The following is a 27,889-nucleotide window of genomic DNA, read 5'->3' on the forward strand; positions in this document are numbered from 1 at the left end:
CATTCCATGTAAAAATGCAAGAAGATGAAATTCTGAAACAGGATATATTAACTGACTCAACAATTTCAATTTTCATGGTTACATGAGAGTATCTGTTGCAGAGATTATTAGTTATTACTGAAAATCTAGTTCTCAAAGATAATAAACAACCTTAGGGTTGCATGTGGAGGTAAATGCCCTTCTTGACAAAGATTTCTATCTGGTAAAGCATGTGGAGATAAATGTCCTCCTTGACAAAGGTTTCTATCTTAAGTAGTTTAAATAAAGCAGCTACCTTTTCTCCAATAATAGTAATATTTGGATGAGTTTGCAAAGCACACTCCAGTGTGATGTGAGAAGCAACACGACCCATAAGTCGTCCAACTGTGGATATATGTACACTGTTAATGCCATATGATAATAAACTTGAAACTTGAGTGAGAAACAAAAAGGTATCAACATCACAACAATGAAAAAGTACAATTTCACATTAGGTAGATCAAATAGAAAAGGTTAATAAAATTGAGTAGAGAGAAGTGCTCTGTTTTTTACAGATGAAGCAACAAGATGGGCTTTATTATTGATATTATTTATTTATTTATAAATATATATTTTAAAAAAGTAGACATATCTGAACTTGAAATACTTGTAATGTCAATAATTCAGTTATTATGAACATTCAACATATCAGAACTATTTTTAGTTTTAATTTCATTAAGCAAAATACTTACAGTGGTAATATTTTCCTGTAGATCGACCATCAACTATCACATTACCAATCATTTCTGAATATATCTGCATAAACATCAGCAGAGCCTATTAAGAGTCTCATCTCATGAATGCGACATTCCATTTTTTCCTTGAATTCTTGAAGAAACTACTTCAACTTTGCAACAGTCACCAAAATTAAGTCCAAACGAAATATGAATTCTAAAGTAGTTATGAAGAGAAATGAGTACCTTGCAAGTAGAATCAAATCCAAAACTTGTGGGGACCTCTTTGCATTTGAGATCACCATCAATAGGTTTTGGGCAACCAATCACTCGGGTTTTCAAATTCTTACTCCTAATTTGAAAACAACAGAAAGAAGGGGAATATAAATAACAGAGTCTTGCACACACAAAAAAAAAAATGGTATACTAGAGTAATTAATTACTCGACCTTATATTTCTGCAATAAAAATAACATATAATAGCTTATCCATATATGACAATGAGAGTGAGAAAGAGAGCAAAAAGGAGGGAGGCAATAGACAAATTTCATAGTTCTGAAAAATACCTAAGGTTTTCAGCGAGGAGACAGCCATTTGTGTTGGAATCATCTCCAGCAATTACAACAAGGCCATCCAATCAAGGTTCTGAGTAGTTTCTTCAGCTTGCTTAAACTGAAAATAGAACCGAACTGTCAATTAATGCCTTGACTACAACTAAGACGTCTCAAAATGAAAATTCTAGGAAGAAAGAGTTTCACCTGATCTGGACTTTCAATCTTAACCCTCCCACTGCATATCTTATCAAAACCACCATGATGAAAGAAAAATGCATTTAAATCAAGAATTGTATTCAAATGGCAATCACTTCGCATCAAGATTGCACATATTTACACTAACAATTCTAACAAGTGAAAGCTAGAAATCCCTTCAAGAAAATTAACCTAATTGTGATATGGGTAGATAAATTGTGCAGTCAGTTCTACATATTTACATTTCATGATCCCTGCAGGACCACCCTTGAAACAATACAACGTGCTTCCTTTTGCATGATCCTGTAGGTAATCTTCACCAAGATCGTAGAAGCTGCCAGATAGCCACAACTTGAATAGAAAAGCAAACATTTATTCTTTATTTATAAATGTGGACACAATGAGACCCTACCAAATAGTCCAGAAATCACATTATGCCCTCCTAGTGCTTGGCCACCAAACTAGACAACTCCGATCTTCAATTTCTTATTCACCTACACCGAACTGGAATCACTTGGCACCAACATTGCCGACGGTTAGCTGAAAAGATCAGGAAACAACTTCGTGATCTCATCTGCACACACATATAACCCACAACTCAAACACTCTATAACCTTAAGAAGTAGCAACTGGCCTCAAACGCATTCAGTAAAACTCATGTTCCAAACAAAAGCAAGATTTACAATCATAAGCAAAACACAGTAAAAAAACAAACAGAACTCAATGCATGTCATTACTCCTCCTTTGAGACATCAATAAACTCAGTTATCAAACAGAATACAAAAAAAAAAAAAAAAAACACGTTATGAAGGGTAGGACGTGTAGAGTTGGTTGCTTTTGTTAGAAGTTGTAGGGTATTAGTTGGCAGAAAGAGAGCTTTGAGAACATCCTACCATGACATTTTGCAAGTTAATTTTGTGTAAAGCTTGACAATGAAAAGGTTGGATTGAGAATAAGAGGAGATAGAGAGGGGGAGAAAGAAGAGAGAGGAGGAAAATATTAAAATTAAATTTTCCCTTCCAAGTCATCTTGCCACATAAGTCATCTAGTAAATTTTCTATTTAAATTTAATGAATCTACTTGTAGAGGGAACTTTTAAATCTATTTCTTAAAATTCAAAGACTAAAATGGCTAATTTGAAACATGAATAACCAAAAGAACTCATTATTTTGTTCTCTAATAAGCGTCCATCATTACTTCACAAGAATAGGATTGTCTCCCTAATTCTTCAATCCTAATTCCCACTACAAACCAAATAATTTATCAAACGATTTTTGGTTTTTATACATAATATAATAAATATAATGTATAATATATATAAATAAGTAGATAAATATATATATACATACACGGTTTGGTTTAATTCGGTTTTGAAATAAAAAACCAAATTAAACCGAAAAATTTGGTTTCCTTGTGATTTTAAACTGAACTGAACTTTTAGTAAAATTTTTTTAAAAAATGCATCTATTATGTTAGTTTTAGTGTTCATCCCTACACTGAGCTTTCAATTGTGTCTAATAAGTCCCTTAAACTTTAAAAAATAAATCTATTACGTCTTTGATCTATTCAACATATTTTCATTTTTAAATACATGCACCTAAACATAAAAATTGAAATTTTAGAATCCTGAATTCATATCTAATAACTTATCAAATGATTTTTGATTTTTATACATAATATAATAAATATAATGTATAATATATATAAATAAATAGATAAATATATATATACATACACGGTTTGGTTTAATTTGGTTTTGAAATCAAAAACCAAATTAAACCGAAAAATTTGGTTTCCTTGTGATTTTAAACTGAACTAAACTTTTAGTAAAAATTTTAAAAAAATGCATCTATTATGTTAGTTTTAGTGTTCATCCCCACACTGAGCTTTCAATTTTATGTCTAATAAGTCCCTTAAATTTTAAAAAATGAATCTATTACGTATACATGCATCTAAACATAAAAATTGAAATTTTATCATCCCAAATTCATATATAATAAATCAATATGATTTAAGAAAAGTTAAAAATATCATAAAGCTATTAGACACAAAATTTTGACAAAAACATGAAAGTTCAAGGACGAAAATTGTAATTTAACAAGATTATAAGTATTAGGAAAAAAAACACAAACAGAGAGACTACCCTAGCCATTTTCCCAATATATTTTAAGCAGGAAGGTTGAAAAAATTTCCACTTACCAATATGAATATACAAGCTTCCATGTGACATAAAAATCCCAAGATTTGAACTAACCTGACAGTGCAAAAGCATGCCCCTCCTTGTCTTAAGCTAAACTTCTTTGGGTTCATTCATACAAGAGTAAGAAGCCTACTCTGTCCAAACAATATCCTTCCATATCCAAAGAGAAAAGAGATAACCACGAATAATGAAGAGCAACAGAATCATGAAGATACCTGGTTGATACACATATTTCCAATCAGCTCTAATTAAATGTATTTCCCATTGTAGATGTGCAACCTGCATTCCTATTTTCCTGTTTAAGCTAATAACTAAAGAACCTGACTAGGTATACCCTATGCTAAAAAGGAAGAACTCTAAGTGTTGAATAAATGTTCTTCAAAAAGTTTGGAATTTAACTAATGGAAATTTAACTAAGTGCAAGGTTAACACTAAACCAGGCGTTTGGTATAAAACGCATAAAATAAAACTAAGTCAGGGACAATCATGTGTGAAATTGTGAAGTTGAACGCATTGCATGAAAGTCGCCCATGCGTTGAGAATGCGTGAGCAAGAGCAGAGAAAGCAAGAGGTTGAACGCAAGGCACTAGGCAGACAATTGTGTAGCAAATGAGCAGTGCTACATGATGAAGTAGATGATCGTCTAGTAAGTGAGTGGCGCTACACGATGAGGTAGGTGATCGTGTAGGCGGGCGCTGGACGATTGTGTAGCAATGCGGGGAACTAAACAATGAGGTAGGCGATCGTATAGCAATGCGCAGATCTAAGCGATGCTCTAGACGACCGTGAAGATGCGTGCTAGTCGATCGGGCTATACGGTAGGCAAAGTACTACACGATCAGTGTAAGCACTAGACGATAAGCGTAGAAGCTGGACGATAGCGCTAGACGATAGGCGAAGTACTAAGCAATGGGTGTTGGGCGATGACGCTAAGCGATTAGTGGATACGTTGGACGATAAGGCCTCAGCGCTAAACGATGGAAGTAAATGATGCGCGCAGTAGCTAAGCGATAGGCTATGCGCGAGATCGTTGACTAAATGATTGAGCTACACGATGGGCTGTTGGAGCTAAGCGATAGATGTAGAAACTAAACGATGGAGCAGTGCTGAGGACTGCGTTACGCAAGATTGATGAGCTCATCAGGACAAATGGCGTTATCGACGAAAGTCTAAAACTGAGATAGTAAGAGTTGGACGAATAAGTATTCATGCAAAGTGAGTTCGATGCATGAAGAAGACATATCAAATAGGAGGTGGATGAGGCTGGGCGTTGGCAGAATGAGAGGAATACGCCTGGATATGATCAAAGGAGGAGGTGTCGGGTAAAGGAGAAGGGTGAGATGCCTATAAAAGGAGCAGAACACTACACTTTAACCTACAAACCATTTAAGTTCATAAAGATCACTAAGAAAAGAGTAAGTAAGAGCCATTCGTGCATTGAACGAAGGAAAAGAGGCGCTGATTAGACGAAAGTCAAAACAGAGGCGCTGAAGGAAGCTGAGTGTACGGATAGACGCCTAGGCTAAATTCAAACGAGAAGTTATTCCGGATTACTCGTGCAAACCAGGTGATTTTTGGACCAAAAGTTTTTAAATTGAATGTAGATTTGGTGTGAGGGCTGCCTTAATGAAATTCTAACTCTAAGGCTATCATATTCAAGGAAAACCGAGAGGTGCTCACCAGTGTGGAAACAGTCGGGTCAGGGGGAGTGAACAAGAGACTCCGAACTATCACCATGGAATTTCAAGGCAAAACTCTAAGGTAAACTAGTTAAGACATTTTCACACATTTTTTAAGAAGGAAATGTCTTGAGATAAGGCCCGAAAGAGTGAATAATCTAAGCTTAAAGTTAAATCTGAAATAGGGTCCAGCAGAAGAGTAAGGGAAACCGGGTAAACTGTGAGGAAAAAGAAATCTCAGTAGGTCACTGTGAGTGGTTTCTCCTTTTACTCTTTTAAACATATTTAGAATTAATATGTGGTAGTTTATATTATGAGATGAATATGAGTTTGGGATGGTCGGGGGTTTATGGACCTAGAACCTGAGCCCAAAATAAATCCTTATAGGATGGTCAGGGGACCAAAGAGTCTAGTTCCTGAGCCTGTGGGAAAGAAAAACCTTGAATGGGATGGTCAGATGGCCGACGAGACTAACTTCTGAGCCCATGAAAGGGAGAACTATGTGGACATAGGTTGATGAATATTTTTAGATGTGAAATAATAACTATCTACCGTGTGTGTAGGTTTGTGAAAAGCTTCATGGAATGATGGAGGTTTGCATTGGAATCTCGTGATATAATGCTTATGATCTGAAAAAGACTTGTATTTATGATTCCACTCATTGAGCTTTGTAAAACTCGTGGTTTATTTTCTGTGTTTCTATTGGAACTATGTGCATGGGCTATGCGCTAGCTGGGGCTCACGTTGAAGTTAGGTGGCAAGGACGCGCGCATGGGCGAGGATGCCTTAAACGATGCGGCTTGTGCGTGCATTGGTGTGCTATGGAATTTGACCGAGAATTAATTAAAATATCTTATCCAAATTCTGAAAAATAGGTTCGATTTTCATCAATTTGATTGTGTAAGATACCTATATCCAGATCACCTGCTCCATTCTTCTTTTAGATTTGAACTTGCATAATTAATGGTAGGATTCTGGTCTGACCTCTTCACATGACAAATGGAGCGACGTGAATTATAAGGCTGGGAAAGAGATTGTAGGAAACGTAATTTGCTCTAGAAAGAGATGATATTACCATCTAATTCCACCATTGCCTTCGAGATCACAGGTTTGAACTTACCTGCCAAACGAAATCTACCTTTAGAAAGAGATCATCAAATGATAAATATTAAAATAGACTTCATGAAAATGTTCTATCAATCCAAAGCCTTTCAAAATTGTTAAGAGAAAAGATACTCCACTTTTACATGATGATACTTCACTTTTATGCTTGTTTTTCTGATCTTACATGCACTTTGACTAGTCTTTATAGTAATGTGTTAGTAACTAGTAAGATATTTGGATACTCAAAAAAAGAAAAAAGATAACTTTTAAGTTTCATCAACTAGAAAACTAATGTCTTTTTAATATAGATTGGGGAGTTTTTTTTCATATTTCTTTTTTTTTTTCTTCTAGTGAACTCCATTGTTCTCATTTTAGCTGGATTGTTGATACTCTGTTTGTCATTTTCCCTCTTATTCCCCATAAAAAATATTCTAGAAAAAAAATTATTAACGTGTTACTCAAAAAAACATGAGAATAGGAATGCACCTTTTCATGAAGAAATCATACCGTGTCTCCTCTCCACGTCCATTAACGAAGTCAATGTAGTTCCACCAACCATCCAATCTTCAACTGGAGCAGCCAAATTTCCTACCAAGTATGCATAACTAACTTATAAGTAATAGAAACGAGGAAAAAATCTATGGAGGAAACTGATAACAAGAAAAAGAATGAATGGTTAAAAGGTTAGAGACTAAAATGATCAGAAGGTACCAGAAGTGGAACAGACAGATCGATGATATTGGTCTAGTTTTTCCACCCTGGAGGAGAGCTCCAGGAGTGTAACCCAAAGCATAGCAATAAGTTGAATCAAAGTTTGTGGGTAAACCACACATCCCTTCGTACCTATAAGTCAAAAGAAGAAATAAACAGAGATAACACACAGAGTACATTTGAAAGTCAATTAGCTGTAAGCCTAACCCATCACTTGATTGGCCATTTTCTTTACGAGTTCATAATGGAAGTCTAGATACTTGGTGCCCCTAATTATCAAATATGAATCTAAAAGATCTTAATGCATTTACCAACATGCATGTTTTTTTAGATCTCAACTGATTTTCCTACTACCCAAGTGCTAAATATAATATGTGTTATCACTAAATTATTAAACAGGAGCGTTTAAGTAAAACAACAAAAGTTCAAGCACGAATAGAATAAGTACCCAAAGAAATGTGACTGCCCCTCGAATTGGCCGCCCATTATATGCACCTTCTTGCCTTCTCTTTTCCAACTCAGTTTCATGGAAAGACATGTATAAAACAAAAAGAAAAAACAATTACCTGGACATTGCCGTGTCAATCTCTTTCAAGCAACAATTGTTCTTGGATTGCTTGTGGGAAAAATTCAAAAAGGTGAATATCGGAAAAATTCAACAATTGTTCTTGGACACCTCCCTAGCATTCTCATCATCTCCAAGAAAGACTAGAATCCAAGGCTAAGTACAAAATGAAGAGGACCTTGCAAAAGACAAGGTTTACAATCGAATGATTATCTGAAAGTTAAAACTGAAAATAATAACCATCACTATGCTGTTACAAAATCAAGAGAGCGGGAAAACAAAGGCTTTCCAATTGAGTTTGATATCTTGTAAAGAGAAGTCTTGAAAAGCTTTGGAAAGCGAGCACTAGGAGGAGGCGTTGTTACAAAATCAAGAGAGCGGGAAAATAAAGGTTTTCCAATTGAGGTTGATATCTTGTAAAGAGAAGTCTTGAAAAGCTTTGGAAAACGAGCACTAGGAGGAGGCGTTGATATGGGCGATATCAAATTTAGCGGAACGAGAAGAAGCTTTGTCTTGAAATACTCTTTGATTTCTTTCAAACCAAATTTTTTATAACAAAGCTTTAACTGCGTTGGTCCAAAATAGTCTTGGCTTCTTCTTCAAACGTGGCCCGATCAAGAGTTGAAGCACATTAACCTTAAAATCATTATCAAGAACCCAGCTGACATTAAAGCACTTGAAGAGAGATGTCCAACAAAATTCTCCAAAAACATACTGGAAGAACAAATGCAAGAGAGATGATGTGTTTACCCAACAAAGAATGCGTCTGTGGAGAAATATAGAGAGTAGGTAAGTTTCTTTGGAGGATATCTGCGCTGTTAAGAGAGCCATTCAGCATGATCCAAATCAGAATATTCTCCCTTCTAGGGCTCTTAGACTTCCATAAGGCTGATTGTAATGGCTGGCCAATTGGGGAGGAAAATGATAGATGCTTTACAAGAGACTTGACTGAGAAAACCCCATTTGGTTCTAAAGACCACCGTCTTTTATCAGGAATCGAATTAAGTTTATAGTGACTGAGTTTTCCAATCAGAAGCTGGAAGTTTTCTGCCTCTTCATCCTTTAACAGTCTTCTAAAAGGAAAAGTCATAGATGTTGAAATCTCATCCCAATAATCTTATAAGGAACCTCCGGGTTTGGTGGAGATAAAGAAAATATTAGGGAATGAGAATTTTAGAGGAACTAAATCCAACTAAGGATCTCTCCAAAAGCTTATTCTTTCACCATTACCAACCTTGAAGGCTGCCAAGGAATCCACTTTTAACCAAAATCTTGAAATATTAATCCATGGGCTTCTAAGGCTGCTGGAAAATTTGCCATTGGTATGCCAACCAAACTTACTTCTTCCATGAATGTTTATAATTACTTTTCTCCAAAGTGAGTTGACCTTAAAGAAAAACCTCCACCCCCATTTTGCTACAAGGCCCTGATTTCTGAGTTTCAAGCACCCAATGCCGAGACCACCATCTTCTTGGAACCGTGAAGCTATGCTCTTTTTAACCAGATGATTTATTTTGCTTCCGGAATGCCCTTCCAAAAGAAAATCCCACAATGTTCTTTCTAGAGTTCGAATCACCTTTTATGGCATCTGAAAAAGTGACATATAGTAAGTTGGTATATGAAAAAGAACCGACTTACATAGGGTGGCACCACCAAAGAAAAGCTAATTGTTTAGCGTATCCCCCTAAAGGGAGGCCAAGGTAAATAAACAAGAGGTAGATAGCCTTGCAATTTAGGAGCGCTGCTTCTGATTGTAACTTGAAATGGTCTATATTGATGCCACATAAAGCTAATTTTTCCCAATTAACCTTCAACCCCGAACACCACTCAAATAATTCAAGTATTTTCTTTAGGTTGCTGAGGTTTTCTTTGTCATCTTGGCAGAAAATTAGAGTATCGTCCGCAAATTGTAACAAAGAAACATGAATTCTATCTTTGTCAACAATAAAACCTTCAAACTTGCCTTTTTCTCGAAACTGGGAAAGTAATGCATCCAAGACTTCACTGACTAGTAGAAATACGAAAGGAGAAAGAGGGTCACCTTGCCTTATTCCTCTTGAAGCTTAAATTCTGCCACGAGGTCTTCCATTTATGAAGATTGAGAATTTTGTGTTAGAACCCAAAAATTAGATTTGCTCTGTTTTTTGGTGTTCTGAGGGGGCAGGAAACTCTGGTTTTTTGGAAAAACAGGCTTAACCATTCTTCCCCTTACTATATCTGCATAGGAGATTGGGACTGAGCGAGGGTTTTTTGTCATCTGTTCAACTTCAAAGAGGGACAAAACATCATTTAACAAGGTAAGGAAGGAATATCAACCTGAATTAAGAGTTCCTGATGGAACGTGAATGAAGAATCGTCCTCCAACTGCAGGCCACACTACACATCATAAAAACTAGTTTGAATAGATTCAGTTGTTAGAAATATTGGTTACACCAGAAGCATCTTGCTCGCTTTTGACAAAGAAGCTAGATGTTGGAAGCTTCGAAAGGGTCGAGATGTTCTCCACAAACCAAAGTAGCTGCGATTTTGACAAGGAAATTTGCTTTTTGGCTTCCACATCTTCTACGATTACTAAACCAGCTTGGATGAGGGCACAGAAGTGGCTGTCCTTAATTTTACAGCTGATAACTTCGACGGCTAAGTTAGGCTTGGAGAGGAAGTTCGATGGATGGGACATGAGAGAATATTTGAACTTGAAATACTTGTAATGTCATTAATTCAGTTATTATGAACATTCAGCATATCAGAACTATTTTTAGTTTTAATTTCATTAAGCAAAATACTTACAGTGGTAATATTTTCCTGTAGATCGAACATCAACCATCACATTACCAATCATTTCTGAATATATCTGCATAAACATCAGCAGATCCTATTAAGAGTCTCATCTCATGAATGCGACATTCCATTTTTTCCTTGAATTCTTGAAGAAACTACTTCAACTTTGCAACAGTCACCAAAGTTGAGTCCAAACGAAATATGAATTCTAAAGTAGTTATGAAGAGAAATGAGTACCTTGTAAGCAGAATCAAATCCAAAACTTGTGGGGACCTCTTTGCATTTGAGATCACCATCAATAGTTTTTAGGCAACCAATCGCTCGGGTTTTTAAATTCTTACTCCTAATTTGAAAACAACAGAAAGAAGGGGAATATAAATAACAGAGTCTTGCACACAAAAAAAAAAAAAAATGGTACACTAGAGTAATCAATTACTTGACCTTATATTTCTGCAATAAAAATAACATACAATAGCTTATCCCTATATGACAATGAGAGTGAGACAGAGAGAGCAAAAAGGAGGGAGGCAATAGACAAATTTCATAGTTCTGAAAAATACCTAAACTTTTCAGTGAAGAGACATGCATTTGTGTTAGAATCATCTCCACCAATTACAACAAGGCCATCTAGATCAAGCTTTTGAGTAGTTTCTCCAGCTTGCTTAAACTGAAAATAGAACCGAACTGTCAATTAATGCCTTGACTACAACTAAGACGTCTCAAAATGAAAATTCTGGGAAGAAAGAGTTTCACCTTATCTGGAGTTTCAATCTTATCCCTCCCATTGCATATCATATCAAAACAACCCTGATAAAAGAAAAATGCATTTACATCAAGAATTGCATTCAAATGGCAATCACTTCACATCAAGACTACACATATTCACACTAACAATGCTAACAAGTGAAAGCTAGAAATCCCTTCAAGAAAATTAACCTGATTGCAATATGGATGGATAAATTGTGTAGTCAGTTCACATATTTGCATTTCATGATCCCTGTAGGACCACCCTTGATACCATACAACGTGCTTCCTTTTGCATGAACCTGTAGGTAATCTTCACAAAGATCGTAGAAGCTGCTAGATAGCCACAACTTGAACAGAAAAGCAAACATTTATTCTTGATTTATAAATGTGGACACAATGAGACCCTACCAAATAGACCAAAATTCACATTCTGCCCTCCCAGTGCTTGGCCACCAAACTAGACAACTCTGATCTTCAATTTCTTATTCACCTGCACCGAACTATAATCACTTGGCACCAACATTGCTGATGGTTGACCGAAAAGATCAGGAAACAGCTTCGTGATCTCATCTGCACGCACATACAACACACAAATCAAACATTCTAAAACCTTAAGAAGTAGCAACTGGCCTCAAACGCATTCAGTAAAACTCAAGTTCCAAACAAAAGCGAGATTTACAATCATAAAAAAAACACAGAAAAAGAACAAACAAAACTCAATGCATGTCACTACTCTTCCTTTAAGACATCAATCAACTCAGTTACCAAACAGAATACAAAAAAAAAAAAAAAAAACCAAGTTATGAAGGCTACGGCATGTAGAGTTGGTTGCTTTTGTTAGAAGTTGTAGGGTATCAGTTGGCAGAAAAAGAGCTTTGAGAACATCCTACCATGACTTTTTGCAAGTTAATTTTGTGTAAAGCTTGACAATGAAAAGGGAGGATCGAGAATAAGAGGAGATAAAGAGGGGGAGAAAGAAGAGAGAGGTGGGAAATATTAAAATTAAATTTTCCCTTCCAAGTCATCTTGCCACATAAGTCATCTAGTAAAATTTCTATTTAAATTACGTGGGCTAGGAAAAGTCCATGCAAAAAGGAGAACTTGTAGAGAGACCTTTTAAATCTATTTCTTAAAATTCAAAGACTAAAATGGCTAATTTAAAACATGAATAACCAAAAGAACTCATTATTTTATTCTCTAATAAGCGTCCATCACTACTTCACAAGAATAGGATTGTCTTCCTAATTCTCATAATCCTTATTCCCACTAAAAACCAAATAACTTATCAATCGATTTTTGGTTTTTATACATCATATAATAAATATAATGTATAATATATATAAAGAAATCGATAAATATGTATATATATACATACACGGTTTGGCTCAATTCGGTTTTGAAATAAAAACCAAATTAAGCCGAAAAAATTAGTTTCCTTATGATTTTAAAGTGAACTGGACTTTTAGTAAAAACCTTAAAAAAAATGCATCTAGTATGTTAGTTTTAGTGTTCATCCCTACACTGAGCTTTCAATTGTGTCTAATAAGTCCCTTAAACTTTAAAAAATGAATCTATTACGTCTTTGATCTATTCAACATATTTTTATTTTTAAATACATGCATCTAAACATAAAAATTGAAATTTTAGAATCCTAAATTCATATCTAATAAATCAATATGATTTAAGAAAAGTTAAAAATATCAAAAACCTATTGGACACAAAATTTTGACAAAAATCTGAAAGTTCAAGGACTAAAATTGTAATTTAACAAGATTATAAATATTAGAGAAAAAAACACAAACAGAGAGACTACCCTAGCCATTTTCCCAATATATTTTAAGCAGGAAGGTTGAAAAAATTTCCACTTACCAATATGAATATACCATCTTCCAGGTGACATAAAAATCCAGAGATTTGAACTGACTGACAGTGGAAAAGCATGCCCCTCCTTGTCTTGAGCTAAACTTCTTTGGGATCATACATACCAAGAGTAACAAGCCTACTCTGTCCAAACAATATCCTTCCATATCCAAAGAGAAAAGAGATAACCACAATGGGTTCAATACTTCAGTATGGAAATGTATGAATAAAGAAGAGCAACAGAGTCATGAAGGTACCTGGTTGATACACATATATTCATTCAGCTCTAATTAAATGTATTTCTCATTGTAGATATGAAACCTGCATTCCTATTTGCCTGTTTAAGCTAATGACTAGAAGAACCTGACTAGGTATGAAACCCTATGCTAAAAAGGAAGAACTCTAAGTGTTGAATAAATGTTCTTCAAAAAGTTTGGAATTCAACTAATGGAAATTTAACTATGTGCAAGCTTAACACTAAACCAGGCGTTTGGTATAAAACGCATAAAATAAAACTAAGTCCTGACAATCATGTGTGAAATTGTGAAGTTGAACACATTGCATGAAAGTCGCCGATGCGTTGAGAACGCGTGAGCAAGAGCAGAGAAAGCGAGAGGTTGAACGCAAGGCACTGGGCAGACAATCGTGTAGCAAATGAGCAGTGCTACACGATGAGGTAGACGATCATCTAGTAAGTGAGTGGCGCTACACGATGAGGTAGGCGATTGTGTAGGTGGGCGTTGGACGATTGTGTAGCAATGAAGGGAGCTAAACAATGAGGTAGGCGATCGTATAGCAATGCGCAGAGCGAAGCGATGCGCTAGACGATCGTGATGAGGCGCACTGCGTCAAACAATAAGAAGTCACGTGCTAGACCATCGGGCTATACGATAGGTAAAATACTACACATCAGTGTAAGCGCTAGACAATAAGCGTAGAAGTTGGACGATAGCACTAGACGATAGGCGAAATACTAAGCGATGGACGCTGGGTGCTGGGCGATGACGCTAAGCGATTAGTGGATACGTTTGGACAATAAGGCGTCAGCGCTAAACGATGGAGGTAAACGATGTGTGCAGTAGCTAAGCGATAGGCTATGCGCGAGATCATTGAGAACGAGATCGTCGACTAAACGATTGAGCTACACGACGGGTTGTTGGAGCTAAGCGATAGATGTAGGAACTAAACGATGGAGCGGTGCTGAGGACTGTGTTACGCAAGATTGATGAGCTCATCAAGACAAATGGCGTTATTGATGGAAGTCTAAAACAGAGATAGTAAGAGTTGGACGAATAAATGTTCATGCAAAGTGAGTTCGATGCATGGAGAAGACTTATCAAATAGAAGGTGGATGAGGCAGGGCATTGGAATGAGAGGAATATGTCTGGATATGATCAAAGGAGGAGGTGTCGGGTAAAGAAGAAGGGTGAAATGCCTATAAAAGGAGCAGAACACTTCACTTTAACCCACAAACCATTTATGTTCATAAATATCACTAAGAAAGGAGTAAGTAAGAGCCATTCATGCGTTGAATGAAGGAAAAGAGGCGCTGATTGGACGAATGTCAAAACAGACGCACTGAAGGAAGGTGAGTGTACGGACAGATGCCTAGGCTATATTCAAACGAGAAGTTATTCCGGACTACTCAAGCAAATAAGTTGATTTTTGGACCAAAAGTTTTTAAAATGAATGTAGATTTGGTATGAGGGCTGCCTTAAGAAAATTCTAACTCTGAGACTGTCAAATTCAAGGAAAACCGAGAGGTGCTCACCAGTGTGGAAACAGTCGAGTCAGGGGGAGTGAACTCAAGACTCCGAACTATCACCAAGGAATTTCAAGGCGAAACTCTAAGGTAAACTATTTACTCTTTCGGGCCTTATCTCAAGACATTTCCTTATTCAAAAATGTGTGAAAATGTCTTACTAGTTTACCTTAGAGTTTCGCCTTGAAATTCTTTGGTGATAGTTCGGAGTCTCGAGTTCACTCCCCCTGGCCCAACTGTTTCCACACTGGTGAGCACCTCTCGGTTTTCCTTGAATTTGACAGCCTTAGAGTTAGAATTTCATTAAGGCAGCTCTCACACCAAATCTACATTAAATTTAAAAACTTTTGGTCTAAAAATCATCTGATTTGCACGAGTAGTCCGGAATAACTTCTCATTTGAATTTAGCCTAGGCATCTGTCTGTACACTCAGCTTCCTTCAATGCCTCCGTTTTGACTTTCGTTCGATCAGCGCCTCTTTTCCTTCGTTCAACGCACGAATGGCTCTTACTTCTTTCTTAGTGATCATGAAATGTGAATATGTAAAATTGACTGCACAATTTATCTACCCATATCGCAATTAGTTTAATTTTCTTGAAGGGATTTCTAGCTTTCACTTATTAGAATTGTTAGTGTGAATATATGCAGTTTTGATGCGAAGTGATTGCCATTTGAATGCAATTCTTGATTTAAATACATTTTTCTTTTATCATTGTGGTTTTGATAAGATATGCAGTGGGAGGGTTAAGATTGAAACTCCATATCAGGTGAAACTCTTTCTTCCCAGAATTTTCATTTTGAGACGTCTTAGTTGTAGTCAAGGAATTAATTGACAGTTTGATTCTATTTTCAGTTTAAGCAAGCTGAAGAAACTACTCAGAAGCTTGATCTGGATGGCCTTGTTGTAATTGGTGGAGATGATCCAACACAAATGCCTTTCTCTTCGTTGAAAACTTTAGTTATTTTTTAGAACTACGAAATTTGTCTATTTCCTCCCTCCTTTTTGCTCTCTCTTTCTCACTCTCGTTGTCATATATGGATAAGCTATTATATGTTGTTTTTATTGCAGAAATATAAGGTCGAGTAATTAATTACTCTAGGGTACCATTTTTTTTGTGTGTAAGACTCTGTTATTTATATTCCCCTTCTTTCTGTTGTTTTCAACTTAGAAGTAAGAATTTGAAAACCCGAGTGATTGGTTGCCCAAAAACTATTGATGGTGATCTCAAATGCAAAGAGGTCCCCACAAGTTTTGGATTTGATTCTGCTTGCAATGTACTCATTTCTCTTCGTAACTGCTTTAGAATTCATATTTCGTTTGGACTCAACTTTGGTGACTGTTGCAAAGTTGAAGTAGTTTCTTGAAAAACAGAGTCCCCTGCCCCCTCAGAACACCAAAAAACAGAGCAAATCTAATTTTTGGGTTATAACACTAAATTCTCAATCTTCATAAATGGAAGACCTCGTGGCAGAATTCAAGCTTCAAGAGGAATAAGGCAAGGTGACCCTCTTTCTCCTTTCTCCTTTCTACTAGTTAGTGAAGTCTTAAATGCATTACTTTCCCAGTTTCGAGAAAAAGGCAAGTTTGAAGGTTTTCTTGTTGGTAAAGATAGAATTTATGTTTCTATTTTACAATTTGCAGATGATACTCTAATTTTCTGCCAAGATGACAAAGAAAAACTCACCAATCTAAAGAAAATACTTGAATTATTTGAGTGGTGTTCGATGCTGAAGGTTAATTGGAAAAAATCAGCTTTATGTGGCATCAATATAGACCATTTCAAGTTACAATCAGAAGCAGCCCTCCTAAATTGCAAGGCTGTCTACCTCCCATTTATTTACCTTGGCCTTCCTTTAGGGAGATACCCTATAGCTTTATGGTAGCCAGTGATCGACAAAGTCCAAAGCAAACTAGACAAATGGAAGAGATACAACCTCTCAAGAGGTGGTCGCGCCACCCTATGTAAGTCAGTTCTTTCTCATATACCAACTTACTATATGTCACTTTTTCAGATGTGAGAAAAGGTGATTCAAACTCTAGAGAGAACATTGAAGGATTTTCTTTGGGAAGGGCATTCCGGAAGCAAAATAAATCATCTGATTAAATGGAGCATAGCTTCACGGTCCCAAGAAGATGGTGGTCTCGGCATTGGGTGCTTGAAACTCAGAAATCAGGGCCTTGTAGCAAAATGGGGGTGGAGGTTTTTCTTTGAGGTCAACTCACTTTGGAGGAAAGTAATTATAAGCATTCATGGAAGAAGTAAGTTTGGTTGGCATAGCAATGGCAAATTTTCCAGCAGCCTTAGAAGCCCATGGATTAATATTTCAAGATTTTGGTTAAAAGTGGATTCCTTGGCAACCTTCAAAGTTGGTAATGGTGAAAGAATAAGCTTTTGGAGAGATCCTTGGTTGGATTTGGTTCCTCTAAAAATCTCATTCCCTAATCTTTTCTCTATCTCCACCAAACCCAAAGGTTCATTACAAGATTATTGAGATGAGATTTCAACATCTTGGACTTTTCCTTTTAAATGACTGTTAAAGGATGAAGAGGCAGAAAACTTCGAGCTTCTGACTGGAGAACTCAATCACTGTAAACTTAATTCGATTCCTAATAAAAGTCGGTGGTCTTTAGAACCAAGTGGGGTTTTCTCAGTCAAGTCTCTTGTAAAGCATCTATCCTACTCCTCCCCAATTTGTCAGCCATTAGAATCAACCTTATGAAAGTCTAAAAGCCCTAGAAGGGTGAATATTCTGATTTGGATCATGCTGAATGGCTCTCTTAACAGCGCAGATATCCTCCAAAGGAAGTTACGTACTCACTATATTTCTCCACAGGTTTTCACTCTTTGTTGGATAAAGTCATAATCTCTCTTGCATTTGTTCTTCCATTGTGTTAACTTCAATATGTTGGGTGTACTAACCTATCCTCATTTATAATATTTCTTTTTCCATAACGTATCCTCATCTATAATATCATGGGTAAGAATTTCATTGAGTTCCGAAATAAGTTGCTGCACCTGTAGAAAGCGGGTTATAAATGATATCAGTTCAAGAATGACATATTGATCCCGAGAATCTTCGGTTTAGTGGATAGTGAGCATACAACAAAAAGAAATAAACACAATTAGTTACAATAACAAGACAAATACCTCCGGAATGAAGTCAATCAGGCCATGGGGAATAACTACAACACCATAATTAATAACCAAGTTCAGAACGTTTACTAATTACATCGACAATGTAATCTGTAACGTTTTTCAAGGTAAGCTTCTTAGCCGCAACCTGCAAAACACATTATAAATTCGATGTACCCTATAAACTAAAGCTCTATTAATAAATGAGTCAACATTCAAAACACATTATTTTTTGTCTGAAAATTTTTTCGCCTGCATACATTCAAAACCAATAAATCTCCATGAGTCAACTAGAACTAGGTGGCAGAGAACAAATTTTTCAAAGCTGACAAAAAAGGCATCCGATATCACTTGGGCAATTGAATATGATATGGGATGTCAATACTTAGTTCCATTGCACCATATTAAAAGTTTCAACCTAATTCCATGAATCCTTTGTTTATCCCAATTTTTCATCTTTACCCTTAAGTTTTTTTTTATATTTACCATTCCATGTAAAAATGCAAGAAGATGAAATTCTGAAACAGGATATATTAACTGACTCAACAATTTCAATTTTCATGTTTACATGAGAGTATCTGTTGCAGAGATTATTAGTTATTACTAAGACAAAATCTAGTCCTCAAAGAGAATAAACAACCCTAGGGTCGCATGTGGAGGTAAATGCCCTTCTTGACAAAGATTTCTATCTAGTAAAGCATGTGGAGATAAATGTCCTCCTTGACAAAGGTTTCTATCTTAAGTAGTTTAAATAAAGCTACCTTTGCAACAATCACCAAAGTTGAGTCTCAAGGAAATATGAATTCTAAAGCAGTTACGAAGAGAAATGAGTACCTTGCAAACAGAATCAAATCCAAAACTTGTGGGGACCTCTTTGCATTTGAGATCACCATCAATAGTTTTTGGGCAACCAATCACTCGGGTTTTCAACTTCTTACTTCTAATTTGAAAACAATAGAAAGAAGGGGAATATAAATAACAGTCTTGCACACAAAAAAAAATTGTACACTAGAGTAATTAATTAGCTATCCTCATTCCAATTGAGCTACACGACGGGTTGTTGGAGCTAAGCGATAGATGTAGGAACTAAACGATGGAGCGGTGCTGAGGACTGTGTTACGCAAGATTGATGAGCTCATCAAGACAAATGGCGTTATTGATGGAAGTCTGAAACAGAGATAGTAAGAGCTGGACGAATAAATGTTCATGCAAAATGAGTTCGATGCATGGAGAAGACATATCAAATAGAAGGTGGATGAGGCAGGGCGTTGGCAGAATGAGAGGAATATGTCTGGATATGATCAAAGGAGGAGGTGTCGGGTAAAGGAGAAGGGTGATATGCCTATAAAAGAAGCAGAACACTTCACTTTAACCCACAAACCATTTAAGTTCATAAATATCACTAAGAAAGGAGTAAGTACTCATTCATGCGTTGAACGAAGGAAAAGAGGAGCTGATCGGACGAAAGTCAAAACGGAGGCGCTGAAGGAAGTTGAGTGTACGGACAGACGCCTAGGCTAAATTCAAACAAGAGGTTATTCCGGACTACTCAAACAAATAAGTTGATTTTTGGACTAAAAGTTTTTAAATTACATGTAGATTTGGTGTGAGGGCTGCCTTAATGAAATTCTAACTCTGAGGCTGTCAAATTCAAGGAAAACCGAAAGGTGCTTACCAGTGTGGAAACAGTTGGGTCAGGGGGAGTGAACTCGAGACTTCGAACTATCACCAAGGAATTTCAAGGCAAAACTCTAAGGTAAACTAGTTAAGACATTTTCACACATTTTTTAAGAAGGAAATGTCTTGAGATAAGGCCTGAAAGAGTGAATAATCTAAGCTTAAAGTTAAATCTGAAATAGGGTCCAGTAGAAGATTAAGGGAAACCGGGTAAACTGTGAGGAAAAAGAAATCTCAGCAGTTCACTGGGAGTGGTTTCTCCTTTTACTCTTTCAAACATATTTAGAATTAATATGTGGTAGTTCATATAATGAGATGAATATGAGGTTGGGATGGTCGAGGGGTCTATGGACCTAGAACCTGAGCCCAAAATAAATCCTTACAGGATGGTCAGGGGACCAAAGAATCTAGTTCATGAGCCTGTGGGAAGGAAAAACCTTGAATGAGATGGTCATATGGCCGACGAGCCTAGCTTCTGAGCCCATGAAAGGGAGAACTATGTGGACATAGGTTGATGAATATTTTTAGATGTGAAATAATAACTATCTACAGTGTGTGTAGGTTTGTGAAAAGCTTCATGGAATGATGGAGGTTTGCATTGGAAACTCGTGATATAATGCTTATGATCTGAAAAAGACTTGTATTTATGATTCCACTCACTGAGCTTTGTAAAGCTCATGGTTTATTTTCTGTGTTTCTATTGGAACTATGTGCATGGGCTATGCGCTAGGCCGGGCCTCACGTTGAGGTTAGGTGGGCAAGGACGCGCCCATGAACGAGGATGCCTTAAGCGATGCGGCTTGTGCGTGCGTTGGTGTGCTATGGAATTTGACCGAGACTTAATTAAAATATCTTATCCAAATTCTGAAAAATAGGTTCGATTTTCATCAATTTGGGTGTGTAAGATACCTATATCCAGACTACCTGCTCCATTCTTCTTTTAGATTTGAACTTGCATAATTAATAGTAGGATTCTGATCTGACCTCCTCACATGACAAATGGAGCGGCGTGAACTATAAGACTGGGAAAGAGATTATAGGAAACGTAATTTGCTCTAGAAAGAGATCATATTACCATCTAGTTCCACCATTGTCTTCTTGATCACAGGCTTGAACTTACCTGCCAAACGAATTCTACCTTTAGAAAGAGATCATCAAATGATAAATATTAAAATAAACTTCATGAAAATGTTTTATCAATCCAAAGCCTTTCAAAATTGTTAAGAGAAAAGATACTCCACTTTTACATGATGATACTCCAATTTTATCCTTGTTTTTCTGATCTTACATGCACCTTGACTAGTCTTTATAGTATTGTGTTAGTAACTAGTAAGATATTTGGATACTCAAAAAAAGAAAAAAGATAACTTTTAAGTTTCATCAACTAGAAAACTAATGTCTTTTTAAGAAAGATTGGGGAGTTTTTTTTCATCTTTCTTTTTTTTTTCTTCTAGTGAACTCCATTGTTCTCATTTTAGCTGGATTGTTGATACTCTGTTTGTCATTTCCCCTCTTATTCCCCATAAAAAATATTCTAGAAAAACAATTATTAACGTGTTACTAAAAAAAACATGAGAACAGGAATGCACGTTTTCATGAAGAAATCATACCGTGTCTCCTCTCCACGTCCATTAACGAAGTCAATGCAGTTCCGCCAGCCATCCAATCTTTAACTGAAGCAGCCAAATTTCCTACCAAGTATGCATAACTAACTTATAAGTAATAGAAACGAGGAAAAAATCTATGGAGGAAACTGATAACAAGAAAAAGAATGAATGGTTAAAAGGTTAGAGACTAAAATGATCAGAAGGTACCAGAAGTGGAACAGACAGATCGATGATATTGGTCTAGTTTTTCCACTCTGGAGGAGAGCTCCAGCAGTGTAACCCAAAGCATAGCAATAAGTTGAATCAAAGTTCGTGGGTAAACCACACATCCCTTCGTACCTATAAGTCAAAAGAAGAAATAAACAGAGATAACACACAGAGCAGTAACCAGCAAAGTACAATTTTTTTCGTATTATCTCATGGCCATTCGTTCGTATCATTCGTAAGTTCACATTTGAAAGTCAATTAGCTGTAAGCCTAACCCATCACTTAATTGGCCATTTTCTTTACGAGTTCATAATGGAAGTCTAGATACTTGGTGCCCCTAATTATCAAATATGAATCTAAAAGATCTTAATGCATTTACCAACATGTATGTTTTTTAGATCTCAACTGATTTGCCTACTACCCAAGTGCTAAATATAATATGTGTTATCACTAAATTATTAAACATGAGCGTTTAAGTAAAATGGCAAAAGTTCAAGCACGAATAGAATAAGTACCCAAAGAAATGTGACTACTCTTTGAATTGGCCGCCCATTATATGCACCTTCTTGCCTTCTCTTTTCCAACTCAGTTTGGAAAGACATGTATAAAACAAAATGAAAAAACAATTACCTGGACATTGCCGTATGGATCTATTTCAAGCAACAATTGTTCTTGGATTGCTTGTGGGAAAAATTCAAAAAAGTGATGAGATTGAGTAGTAAGTTTCTTTTTCCATAACCTATCTCTTTTTTTTTTTTTTTTTGAACAAAAAACAATCCACTTCATTAAGATAATGAAAGATGTTAAAAGTGACAAGAAGGAAATAAACATAAAGTGAAATACAATCAAGCACACTAAAAAGCACAAAACAGATCAGCAAATGCACTAGGACATCTTAACTAGGTTGACATCTCCCTAGCATTCTCATCATCTCCAAGAAAGACTAGAATCCAAAGCTAAGTACAAAATGAAGAGGACCTTGCAAAAGACAAGGTTTACAACCGAATGATTATCTGAAAGTTAAACTGAAAATAATAACCATCACTATGCTGTTACAAAATCAAGAGAGCGGGAAAATAAAGGCTTTCCAATTGAGGTTGATATCTTGTAAAGAGAAGTCTTGAAAAGCTTTGGAAAGCGAGCACCAGGAGGAGGCGTTGATATGGGCGATATCAAATTTAGCGGAACTAGAAGAAGCTTTGTCTTGAAATACTCTTTGATTTCTTTCAAACCAAATTTTTTATAACAAAGCTTTAACTGCGTTGGTCCAAAATAGTCTTGGCTTCTTCTTCAAATGTGGCCCGATCAAGAGTTGAAGCACATTAACCTTAAAATCATTATCAAGAACCCAGTTGACATTAAAGCACTTGAAGAGAGATGTCCAATAAAATTCTCCAAAAACATACTGGAAGAACTAATGCAAGAGAGATTATGTGTTTACCCAACAAAGAATGCAAACCTGTGGAGAAATATAGAGAGTAGGTAACTTTCTTTGGAGGATATCTGCGCTGTTAAGAGAGCCATTCAGCATGATCCAAATCAGAATATTCTCCCTTCTAGGGCTCTTAGACTTCCATAAGGCTGATTCTAATGGCTGGCCAATTGGGGAGGAAAATGATAGATGCTTTACAAGAGACTTGACTGAGGAAACCCCATTTGGTTCTAAAGACCACCGTCTTTTATCAGGAATCGAATTAAGTTTATAGTGACTGAGTTTTCCAATCAGAAGCTGGAAGTTTTCTGCCTCTTCATCCTTTAACAGTCTTCTAAAAGGAAAAGTCCAAGATGTTGAAATCTCATCCCAATAATCTTGTAATGAACCTTCGGGTTTAGTGGAGATAAAGAAAAGATTAGGGAATGAGATTTTTAGAGGAACCAAATCCAACCAAGGATCTTTCCAAAAGCTTATTCTTTCACCATTACCAACCTTGAAGGCTGCCAAGGAATCCACTTTTAACCAAAATCTTGAAATATTAATCAATGGGCTTCTAAGGCTGCTGGAAAATTTTCTGTTGGTATGCCAACCAAACTTACTTCTTCCATTAATGCTTATAATATAGTCAGTTGGTATATGAGAAAGAACTGACTTACATAGGGTGGCGCGACCACCTTTTAAGAGGTTGTATCTCTTCCATTTGTCCAGTTTTCTTTGGACTTTGTCGATCACTGGTTGCCAAAAAGCTAATTGTTTAGGGTATCCCTGTAAAGGAAGGCCAAGGTACATAAATGGGAGGTAGACAGCCTTGCAATTTAGGAGGGTTGCTTCTAATTGTAACTTGAAATGGTATATATTGATGCCACATAAAGCTGATTTTTCCCAATTAACCTTCAGCCCGAACACTACTCAAATAATTCAAGTATTTTCTTTATGTTGCTGAGTTTTCTTTGTCATCTTGGCAGAAAATTAGAGTATCATTCGCAAATTGTAAGATAGAAACATGAATTCTATCTTTTCCAACAATAAAACCTTCAAAACTTGCCTTTTTCTCGAAACTGGGAAAGTAATGCATTTAGGACTTCACTGACTAGTAGAAACAAGAAAGGAGAAAGAGGGTCACCTTGCCTTATTCCTCTTGAAGCTTGAATTCTGCCACGAGGTCTTCCATTTTTTGAAGATTGAGAATTTTGAGTTAGAACCCAAACATTAGATTTGCTCTGTTTTTTGGTGTTCTGAAGGGGCAGGGGACTCTGTTTTTCTGGAAAAACAGGCTTAATCATTCTTCCCCTTACTATGTCTGCATAGGAGATTGGGACTGAGCGAGCGTTTTTTTCACCTGTTCAACTTCAAAGAGGGACAAAGCATCATTTAACAAGGTAAGGAAGGAATACCAACCTGAATTAAGAGTTCTTGATGGAACGTGAATGAAGAATCGTCCTCCAACTGCAGGCCATAATACACATCTTAAAAACCAGTGTAAATAGATTCTGATTTTAGAAATCTTGGTTACACTAGAAGCATCTTGCTCGCTTTTGACAAAGAAGCTAGATGTTGGAAGTTTCGAAAGGGTCGAGATGTTCTCCACAAACCAAAGTAGCTACAATTTTGACAAGGAAATTTGCTTTTTGGCTTCCACATCTTCTATGATTACTGAACCAACTTGGATGAGGGCATAGAAGTGGTTGTCCTTAATCTTACAGTTGATAACTTCGACGGCTAAGTTAGGCTTGGAAGGGAGGGTCGATGGATGGGCCATGAGAGATAGATGAGCCAAGGGTTGCAGATGAGGGTTGACGTTGGTGGGAATAGGCAAAGCTTGGTCGGAGATGGGGAGAGGGCGGGGAGTTAGGTCGGAATATGGTGCCGGAGGGAGGGAAAGGGAGAGAGGAGAGAAAAGAGAGCATTTTCGAGCCAAAGCAGTGTTGGAATTCTCAGGTGGTCTAATCGATGTAGTCAGATTGTTTGGATGGTTACAACTTCAATATGTTGGGTGTACTAACCTATCCTCATCTATAATATTTCTTTTTCCATAATCTATCCTCATCTATAATATCATGGGCAAGAATTTCATTGAGTTCCGAAATAAGCTGCTGCACCTGTAGAAAGCAGGTTATAAATGATATCAGTTCAAGAATGACATATTGATCCCAAGAATCTTGGGTTTAGTGGATAGTGAGCATGCAACCAAAATAAATAAACCCAAGTAGCTACAATAACAAGACGAATACCTCCGGAATGAAGTCAATCAGGCCCTCGGGAATAACTACAACACCATAATTAATAACCAAGTTCAGAACGTTTACTAATTACATCGACAATGTAGTCTGTAACGTTTTTCAAGGTAAGCTTCTTAGCCGCAACCTGCAAAACACATTATAAAGCATGTGGAGATAAATGTCCTCCTTGACAAATGTTTCTATCTTAAGTAGTTTAAATAAAGCAGCTACCTTTTCTCCAATAATAGTAATATTTGGATGAGTTCGCAAAGCACACTCCAGTGTAATGTAAGAAGCAGCTCAACCCATAAGCCGTCCAACTGTGGATATATGTACACTGTTAATGCCATATGATAATAAACTTGAAACTTGAGTGAGAAACAAAAAGGTATCAACATCACAACAATGAAAAAGTACAATCTCATATTAGGTAGATCAAATAGAGAAGGTTAATAAAATTGAGCAGAGAGAAGTGCTCTAATTTTTACGGATGAAGCAACAAGATGATCTTTATTATTGATATTATTTATTTATTTATAAATATATATTTTAAAAAGTAGACATATCTGAACTTGAAATACTTGTAATGTCAATAATTCAGTTATTATGAACATTCAGCATATCAGAACTATTTTTAGTTTTAATTTCATTAAGCAAAATACTTACAGTGGTAATATTTTCCTGTAGATCGACCATCAACCATCACATTACCAATCATTTCTGAATATATCTGCATAAACATCAGCAGAGCCTATTAAGAGTCTCATCTCATGAATGCGACATTCCATTTTTTCCTTGAATTCTTGAAGAAACTACTTAAGCTTTGCAACAGTCACCAAAGTTGAGTCCAAACGAAATATGAATTCTAAAGTAGTTATGAAGAGAAATGAGTACCTTGCAAGCAGAATCAAATCCAAAACTTGTGGGAACCTCTTTGCATTTGAGATCACCATCAATAGTTTTTGGGCAACCAATCGCTCGGGTTTTCAAATTCTTACTCCTAATTTGAAAACAACAGAAAAAAGGGGAATATAAATAATAGAGTCTTGCACACACAAAAAAAAATGGTACACTAGAGTAATTAATTACTCGACCTTATATTTCTGCAATAAAAATAACATATCATAGCTTATCCATATATGACAATGAGAGTGAGAAAGAGAGCAAAAAGGAGGGAGGCAATAGACAAATTTCATAGTTCTAAAAAATACCTAAAGTTTTCAGCGAGGAGACAGGCATTGGTGTTGGAATCATCTCCACCAATTACAACAAGGCCATCTAGATCAAGCTTCTGAGTAGTTTTTTCAGCTTGCTTAAACTGAAAATAGAATCGAACTGTAAATTAATGCCTTGACTACAACTAAGACGTCTCAAAATGAAAATTCTGAGAAGAAAGAGTTTCACCTGATCTGGAGTTTCAATCTTAACCCTCCCATTGCATATCTTATCAAAACCACCATGATAAAAGAAAAATGCATTTAAATCAAGAATTGCATTCAAATGGCAATCACTTAGCATCAAGACTACACATATTTACACTAACAATTCTAACAAGTGAAAGCTAGAAATCACTTCAAGAAAATTAACCTGATTGCGATATGGGTAGATAAATTGTGCATTCAGTTCTACATATTTACATTTCATGATCCCTGCAGGACCACCCTTGAAACCATACAACGTGCTTCCTTTTGCATGAACCTGTAGGTAATCTTCACAAAGATCGTAGAAGCTGCTAGATAGCCACAACTTGAACAGAAAAGCAAACATTTATTCTTGATTTATAAATGTGGACACAATGAGACCCTACCAAATAGTACAGAAATCACATTATGCCCTCCCAGTGCGTGGCCACCAAACTAGACAACTCCGATCTTCAATTTCTTATTCACCTGCACCGAACTGGAATCACTTGGCACCAACATTGCTGACGGTTGGCCGAAAAGATCAGGAAACAACTTCGTGATCTCATCTGCACGCACATATAACACACAGCTCATACACTCTATAACCTTAAGAAGTAGCAACTGGCCTCAAACGCATTCAGTAAAACTCAAGTTCCAAACAAAAGCGAGATTTACAATCATAAAAAAAACACAGAAAAAGAACAAACAAAACTCAATGCATGTCACTACTCTTCCTTTAAGACATCAATCAACTCAGTTACCAAACAGAATACAAAAAAAAAAAAAAAAAAAAAAAAAAAAAAAAACCAAGTTATGAAGGCTAGGGCATGTAGAGTTGGTTGCTTTTGTTAGAAGTTGTGGGTATCAGTTGGCAGAAAGAGAGCTTTGAGAACATCCTACCATGACTTTTTGCAAGTTAATTTTGTGTAAAGCTAGACAATGAAAAGGGAGGATCGAGAATAAGAGGAGATAAAGAGGGGGAGAAAGAAGAGAGAGGTGGGAAATATTAAAATTAAATTTTCCCTTCCAAGTCATCTTGCCACATAAGTCATCTAGTAAAATTTCTATTTAAATTCCGTGGGCTAGGAAAAGTCCATGCAAAAAGGAGAACTTGTAGAGAGACCTTTTAAATCTATTTCTTAAAATTCAAAGACTAAAATGGCTAATTCGAAACATGAATAACCAAAAGAACTCATTATTTTATTCTCTAATAAGCGTCCATCACTACTTCACAAGAATGGGATTGTCTTCCTAATTCTCATAATCCTTATTCCCACTAAAAACCAAATAACTTATCAAACGATTTTTGGTTTTTATACATAATATAATAAATATAATGTATAATATATATAAATAAATAG

At 36.2% G+C, this 27,889-nt stretch overlaps 1 protein-coding gene and 2 pseudogenes across 1 annotated transcript in view; all 3 read right to left on the bottom strand.

Annotated features, from left to right (window-relative positions):
* Window positions 1-13,519, bottom strand: part of LOC150033928 (pyrophosphate--fructose 6-phosphate 1-phosphotransferase subunit beta 1-like) — a 40,531-nt gene extending 27,012 nt beyond the window's left edge. The window contains exon 1 of the mRNA XM_090317567.1: window positions 13,094-13,519. The gene's annotated coding sequence lies outside the window, so the exon portion shown is untranslated. The remainder of the gene's footprint in view (window positions 1-13,093) is intronic.
* On the bottom strand, window positions 152-20,590 carry LOC150033930 (pyrophosphate--fructose 6-phosphate 1-phosphotransferase subunit beta-like; annotated as a pseudogene).
* On the bottom strand, window positions 20,441-27,088 carry LOC120068934 (pyrophosphate--fructose 6-phosphate 1-phosphotransferase subunit beta-like; annotated as a pseudogene).
* Window positions 27,089-27,889: the final 801 nt, after the last annotated feature.

This window comes from Benincasa hispida, chromosome 9 (genome assembly GCF_027475165.1).
Source record: "Benincasa hispida cultivar pf3 chromosome 9, pf3_genome.v1.1, whole genome shotgun sequence".
In the NCBI taxonomy this organism is placed as follows: domain Eukaryota; kingdom Viridiplantae; phylum Streptophyta; class Magnoliopsida; order Cucurbitales; family Cucurbitaceae; genus Benincasa; species Benincasa hispida.